Genomic DNA, 8,578 nt, shown 5'->3' with positions numbered 1-8,578 from the left:
CATACTTTTTTAATCAATTGAAAAGTAATACCGTCATGATTTTGTAATCGATTCAATTTATTTTGACTTTTCGCCTTCGATTTATCAATGTTTAACAGTTCGAATCGATCCGCTAGAACGCAATAACGAAATATAAATCGAAAGTTTTGTTACACAAAGGAAGCGTGATTTCTGAAACAATGCGTATAGAAGATTTCGTAAAAATAATGCAAAAAACGATACACTATTGTAGCTCAATAAGAACTGCAAAGCACTGAAGACTTGAAGACGAAATGTAAAGACATTTGGTTAATACAACGGCGACGGCTGGGTGCAATCGACGTTTCTAGCAGAATGAGAGGGTGCGGATTGGTTTGTATGCAATCACTCATTTGCAAAGCAAAATATATTAAAAATCATTCAAATTGGTTAAGTATTTTGGCTTGATGTCCTATTACAGACTTTTAGCATAGACAACATATTAACAAGATCTCCAGCTCTCACATTTCCCGAACAAATCTTTGGCAACATCCTTTTTTGCGACTATGGCGCCCTCAGGTGAGCCCGCATCGAATCACGTACATAGAAGTAGGGGAGAGAAATGTCAAATTCGTACGCGCCAAAATAGCAGCACTGCGCACCCATACAATTGACATGACATGTTGAATGAGACGCCGTGCGATGGCGTTGCTGAACTGAAGATTGAGATCGCTCCAAGCTGACAGGGTCTGCTTTTAGTCAACTTGTTCTGATTAAAACCGTCTATAACATTTCTTGCATTTTTCATTGATGAGCATTTTTCATCTAATCCTTGAATAATTAAACGTATAAAGCAAAATACGTTTCTTGTATAAATATTTTTTCTATTTTTATTATAAGTGTTTTATGTAGAAGCGCCCATAGGAAAAATATTCAGATGTGTGCAATATCATAATATGTCCCAAGAGTGTAATCACAGACTAACAGACAGGACACTCAAATTAGATTCTTCAATCATTTTAACGGTCATTTCGAATATTCCTTTATTTGGGACAGTACTCACATGTGTCATGATGGCGCCACGTTACCCTATCAAAAACATCCTGTCTGACATCTATACTGTGTTTATTTTTTTCATTTACCAACAGAGTTGCCATTCATGCAGAATTACCTGTAATGTATTGATTTGTATACGTCCATGCGAATTTCATGCAGGATACAAATTTAATACATATTGCCAAAACTATATACAGAATTATGCCTACTTCTCATCCTCTAACGCAATACAAAATCGAACCCGTTTTGTTACAATATTTACTTGCTTCTGGTCTGCCGCCACTTAATTTTGGGTGATAACTACCAACACAACAAAAAATAGTCTAGATGAACTACGTTGCGTCAAATAAATGGTTACCTTCCAACATCGCGAAAAAGTTAAATATATTATCAACGTAATCCAAAAATTTATTGTGACGATTCATTTTCAAAAATTTTGATGAAATCAGGCATCCCTGCAAGCAGCTGATCGGTGTTGACAAACGAGGGGAAACCAACTAGTAAAAAAACTTTTACGTCACACAAGGGGTGTACCGATAGTAAATAGTTCGCGCAGTACAATATAGATGGAACTAGTGCATCACGAAAAATTATTTTTATAAGAATTTACTCATACTGTCATGTCTGTTAGTCTGTGGTGTAATTGCCTGGTATACTAAATATTTGGATACGATTGGTAAAATAAATAGGACATTGGATGAAAACTGTAGCACTACCTTGATCGAAAAAGTGCCCAGAATCATCAATATGTGGCGCTCTCAGTCACCGAATTAGATTTTTTATTTACCTATTCTATCAAATTTTCAGCTTGATACCTGAACATTTGTGAAAGTTACGCTGTCAGCTTGGATCGAGATCAATCCTCAGTTTAGTCACATCTACAAAATCAAAGAATGGTTGACCATAAACTGCAAATTGACTATTAGAGAGATGGCAGAGGAGTTGAACATTGTCTTTGGATCCGTTCAAGACATTTTGGTTAATGATTTGTGTAAAACAACTCGTGGATTTTACACGATAACCAACCGTTACACGATTCCATCGTTATCCGTGAACATGATGGCCATTCCGAAAACTGAATATAAAAATGTTGCGAGGATTGGATCAAGCGCTGGCATAAGTGTGTTGATGTCGATGGGGAGTACTTTGAAGGGGACAATATTGACCCCACCCCTCCTTCGACATCACGAGTTCTTTTGAAAGAATGAATGACCAATAGTTTTTTTTAGAATCGCGAGAACATATATTTTTTATGCACTAATCGCATCTAAATTAAATTATCTAGACGTCAGGATAGATTTTTGATCCATGCTTTTGACGGCGAGATATTCAATGAACAAGTTGAAAGTTGCCGTTCTAAGCTATGCAATTCTTCCTTCAGAAAAAAGACTTTCCCTACCGCTAAAGTCAATGAATCATTCTGAAATTTTCACAGAATAATCTAAACTAATTTTCTAAGAGATTGTCAGTTAGGTTTTTTTTATATTCGTCATCGTTCCTGAGAATCAGATTTGAAGCGTGAAAATAGTCCTTTAAATCACCCTAAAACATATTGGCCTCAGCTAATAGAACTCTGCATCATTTGGGAATCGAACGAAGGGCGGGTTGCATGAAAAGCATCGATTTACCCATCACGCTATAGCCGTCTCCCGAATGCCCCCTTGATGTCGAGAAAAACTGATGCCATTTGTTCTTTATGAGCAAATGCCTCTTGAATTTCTGTTGAGAGCAACGCTAGACAATCGTTCGTTCCTTTGTCCCTGCGAAACCCAAATTGTGTATCTAAAAGCAAGCCCGCTTGTGAGGAATTCTGGCAACCGTCAGAAGGCTGGCTGCATTCCGGCAGCTGTCAAAATTGTCCAGGCGAAATTGCGTCATTATTTTGCCGTACGTGTCTTGTTTATTTCCCTCCTCTTTCTTTTTTCTTTATTCGACTTCATTTGATATTCGTCAATCCCGCATGTACGTACAAAAAACTAATCTTGAGACGAGGTAAATGAGATTGAAATATGGGTATGTTTGTTAATGAGAACGCAATGTTATTGGCAATAACATTTTCCATGATTAGTATATATGAAGGGCAATAACTTATTGCCTTTCATATGTATCTTTTATTGAAAAAATAAAACTAAGACGCTTAAAATGTAGAACCGATTCAAAACGGTTCTTCCAATCTTGTATGGCAAGAATCCGACAGAAAAGAACCGTTAATAACCGCTAGGCGAAAATCTCTGCCGGAAACGGTTGTTGCATTGTTGCCAGACTTTTGCCGGAACTCTGGCAGAATTCCGGCAAAAATGGCTGGCAGACATAGCCAGCCGTCTGGGGGGGAAATCTGCCCGCCGCGTACAAGTGGGAGGTTGCTGATCTTATCAATGAAACAATACTCGTGAACTATTAGGTTTTTTACAGTCACTGCTAACCTCAATCGGATGAACACATTTTGACAGTTCAGCAGTACTGTTTGTAAACAGAAATTTCTTTTGTTTGTTTATTGACAAATTGGATCAGACCATTTACGGTCCGTATGGCCTAAATAAAGTTTTAAAACATTTGTTCACGATTGAATACGGTTCGTTTTTGATATTTGTTAAATAAAAGTGACTAGTTGCAAAGTGTAAAGATGATTGTCTTAGATGTGCTCTTCGATTTTTGTTTAAGCTTGTTTGGAAACAGTACCGCTGAACTGTCAAGGATGAATACTTGTTCATTTGTGTCGTCACGATAAAAAACCTAATTCTTTTCGCCGGCGATGCTCTACCCGTGCGGCGAGCAGTTTGTATATATTCCGTGTCTGCTTTATTCATTCTTTCCTTCCACTCAGAGAATTGTACCGCTTGACAAAGCAAGCAAGCGTCGTATATGCACTCTGTTGGCTCGCAGTGAGTTCGTTTCGCAGCGTTTAGGTAGAAAGCTATTCGGTGGTGCTGATGACTCGCGTTGAGTCGAATTTTCTACTCACGGTGACTCGTTCTCTGTGATGTATGGCGGTACAACTGAATAGCGGCCCTTACACGATCATTAAAAGTGTCATTACTAAAAAGTAATGACACTTTTAATGATTGTGTAAGGCCTACGAGTTCAGTAATGACACGAGTAATGAAGGAATTCCGGATTTTCCATCATTACCAACATTATTTCTTCTTCTTATTTTTTTTGTGGAAGTGCTGAATATCTTTAGAACTCTACGCGAAAAAATGACAAAGTATAGATTTAAATTATTAATATGTCATTAACCTTAACGTTTCAATGGCAAATCAAATTTATTTTCAGCTAAACGAAAATAAAAATATTGCTATTGCTATTGCTGGAGTAGTTACAAATACTCATCATTAATAATGAACGTGTAATGCTAAAAAGTAATGATGTACAGTAATGCAGTAATGACGAGCGTTTGAGCAGAAGTGTCATTACTTAGTAATGACACTTTTAATGATCGTGTAAGGGCCGCTAATGACCGCTCAGGATAAAATTTTATTCCCGAATAAAGCTTATAAGAAAGATGTCGAATCTTTTTGAATTGTCTTCACTGCATATTTCTTCGGTGTTTGCTATACTTCAATCATGATTTGTAGCGTTAGGGACAACTTTGAAACTATTTATATACCGATTACTAAGCCATTCGACGATCGTTACCTTAATAATTATAAAAATATGTTATGACACTATTAATTGCTTTTAATTTCATGTTAATCATTCATAATTAACTAATAGTATTTGTATTGACTTCGAGACAAGTTGTGTCGAACCAAGTCAACTACCAAAACGATTGAGACCAACTTTGATGATACACACTATTAGTTCTTACAAATACAAGAAGAACCATAAACACCAAACAATTCCGTCACATTCAATATACAGGGCGTTAGAGCTACAATGTAATATAAACTAAAACCAAAATAGAACTTCTATAATTTTGTATAAGGCACTAATTTGGAGGCCAACATAAGATTTTACTGAAGAATGATATTTCTATTATTATCAAAAACAAACAAACTCTCTACAGTTACTTGTTGGAAATTGTGCCATGGATAATCGTGCAATGAAGACCTTCCGCAGTTTCCAATAACGAAATGAATGATAGCTAATACAAAATTATCTGTTACTATCTCGTGACGTTAGTGAAGTTAAATAATTTTTTTTCTTGATCGTATATTCCTCTGCTATCTCCTGATTATGTGATAACAGAATTATATTTTATTTGGACTTTTTGTATGTGATCCTTGAAAGTGAGATTCTTATCATATAGCTTGAATATATTTTAGTAAAGTAAGAAGTATTCACGTAAAAATTTTATTGCTCAACATAGTTTTAAGGTAAATAATACAAAGAGTAGTCTCAAACTGGATGTGTGATATGAGTAACAAAAATTCTAAATCGCACTATCTAAAAAATCGATAAACCACGCGGATTGTGTTATTTTTCAAATTTAAATAGTTTCCTCTGTAATATGAATATTGTAAAATGTTATGAAATTGAATTTACAATTTCTTCTAGTGGAGGTTCTTTTTTTTTAAAAAAAAGCTAAACCGATCACTTCGGGAGTCAATTGTAGAATATTTTATTTTCAATACATTTTTGACAGCAATATCAGATTGTAATCTTAATTTGATTTCAGCGCATCAATTTCCCAACTGATATCACATTACGTTATTATTGTGTTGTTTGCTTTTGGAAAAAAAAACTTACGAGTCAAAATTTTTTGGAACTCTAAAAATGATAACATTAAATGCAAAAATTTAATGAATGCATTAAAATAGGACTAAGTTAATAAGGCGATACAAAAATGCAAGAGTATATTTCAATGGAACATCTATTCCTCCAATTCTATGTTGCGTTTTACAAAATGCTTCGACATCCTGTGGCAGTTGGCCGGAACCACAACCGTGATCCTTAATTTAAAAGTCTTAATTTCCTGATCGTATAACAGTTATTCTAATCGATAATTTGCGTATGGTAAAAGATGCTGAATGAGTATTTAGTTAGTAATGACTATTTCTTTGTTAGCCATTCTTGTTAATTGCTTTGATTTTTGCAGAAGCAAGCTGTAACATGGCTTCTCAGTGGGTTCAAACGTCGTGGAAAACCCTGCACTCCTATTACTTCTATAAATCAAATCTATGCGAAGAAACGGTCAATTGTGTTTAATATAATAAAACCATGAGAAAATAAATCATCCCTGGAATTAAAAGAGTAGACTTGCCTCTATAATCAATATTCAGAATGTATGTATTTTTATTTGCATTGCATATTGTTATTGCGTATTGGACTTCTGACATCTGAATATTGCTGCATAGATGATAATCGTGGGAATGGTCATTCATAATCATATGTGATTTTAAATAATATCACTGTAAATATTTCAGTTCATTTTCAAAATCATAAATAAAATAGATATCAAACCAATCCGAAAGAATACTAAAAGTGTTGCTACAGTTATATGTGGAAAATAATTCCTTTTGTTTTATTTCTTGTATAAGCCATATAAACTGCAAAATTTTCACTTTACAAAAGTGATTGTCCCCAGGTCACCATATGTGATTCAACTCCAGCTTTTTAAAATCTATCTGCCATTACTTGCCGCAAAATTTCAACAACACGGAGTACGAACGTGAGAATAGTATTCGGTGAAATCTGCATAAACTGTTTTCATTAGTTTTATTGCAGTAGGAAGTACATTATATGTACATTAGCATACGATTTTAAAAGACGTTTTGACGTGGACTATCAGTTTTATTTATCAGTTTTATTTTTATCTAACCCAATCGTTTCGCCATCTTCCAATGATAAGTAATGATATTACGTTTTAAGTTTTCCAAACTAATTTGTGATGTTCAACGCACACTTTTTATCAGGGCAATATCTACGAGACAATTAAACTTTTTAACTTCAGCAAAATAAAAAATTGCTTCCATCGCATTGCTAATTTTTGTCGTCAAGTTTTTTCGAACACTTGCACTCATGATTGCTGGCACTTTGACTCGCAGTGAGTCAAAAATTGGCTCAATGTAAGCGCTATTCGTGCCTGATGATACCTGCTCTTGAAATGGTAGAGAATGGCACACGGCGGAATAGCAACCAGCAAGAAAAAGCAAGATCTCTTCTCTCTTGCGAGTCGCTCAGGCAGTCACATATTAAGCATAGCTTTTGCCTCGTCCAGCATTACATGCTTTGCTGTCTCCGTTCGCAGGCGATGAACGTTAATGAGTTGCGTGAGGCGAATTTCAGCAACCCTGTCTGAAAGCAATCCAATTGTTTAGACAGAAGAGAATCATTTTTTCCAATTTCCGAATACAGAAAAGCATAGCAATCGGTAGGTACGAATTGTGATCGGAGGCTGGTTTTCCTGGTTTTTGAATAGCGATAACCTTCAAATGTCAATCATATGGTACAATGTTACTCTTAATGAACATTCAACAAGCGTATTTTAGCAGAGTCAGGCAGATTTTTCAACAAGTAATTCTGTCTAACCCTGGGGCTTTATTGTAACATGAAAGGAGTGCAATTGAAAACTCCGGTGCTTCGTTCGAGTTCGATGTAAAGACGTGGAATATCTCCTGTTGCGGAACATAGTCGGGACATACTTTTTTAGCGAAATCGAATATCCAGCGGTTAGAATATTTTTTGCTCTCGTTCGCGTGATTTCGATTGTGCATGCGACGGGCCGTATTCCAAAGATTACTCATTGCTTTTTTTCTCGTTAAACCGTTAACAAACCTTCACCAGTAACCGCGTTTCTTAGCTTTAATCCGACTTTTCATTTGAAATTCTAACGCCGCGTATTTCCGATAATTATCTGGGGTTCCGTTACTTCTGAACGAGATGAAGGCTGAAGCTTTTTTCGTTTTCAACTCTGAGCACTCTTTGTTCCACCATGGGTTGAGATAACGAATGCTAGTTCGCGCGCTGGGTACTCGTTTCGTCTGAGCTTGAATTGCGGTGTCGAGAATCAAGCCTGTCAAAAATGTTTACTCTATCTCCGGATGAAGTTCCTGTGATATTTCTAGTTTCTCCGATATCAAGCTCGCGTAGCTTTTCCAAACAATGTTTTGTGTGAGATCGTACGAAACATTGATTGTCTCCGATGGTCTTTAACCTATGGCGATTGAAACCATGATCGGCAAATGATCACTACCGTGAGGATCATAGATTACCTTTCACTTGCAATCTAACTGTAGTCAGGTCTAAGGGAATCTTGGATATCATGTCATTTCCTTCGTATTTAGAATAGTCATATTGAAGTTGTCACACATATTTTGGATTAGTGAGGAACGGTTGTCATCATATTAGCAGCCACATCCGGCTTTGGGATAATACTTCTGCAGTTCCATTGTAGCACAGTGATCATATCCTCGATTTCTAGTGGGGAGTTAGCCATCGAAGGATATGATCATAGAAAGGAGGGACCACTTTTCAGTCAACTGTTTCAAAAATGGTCCTACTGTTGGCACTAAAGCAGTTAGTAGGCATTTAAGAGGATCATTAATGTTGTAGACTGTTAAAATCCAGTCCACAATATCAGAGAATCTTAGAAATCCAGATTTTGTCTGAATTTCTTGCTGTG

Source organism: Malaya genurostris, chromosome 3 (genome assembly GCF_030247185.1).
Source record: "Malaya genurostris strain Urasoe2022 chromosome 3, Malgen_1.1, whole genome shotgun sequence".
NCBI lineage: Eukaryota > Metazoa > Arthropoda > Insecta > Diptera > Culicidae > Malaya > Malaya genurostris.
This window is presented reverse-complemented; position numbering follows the sequence as displayed.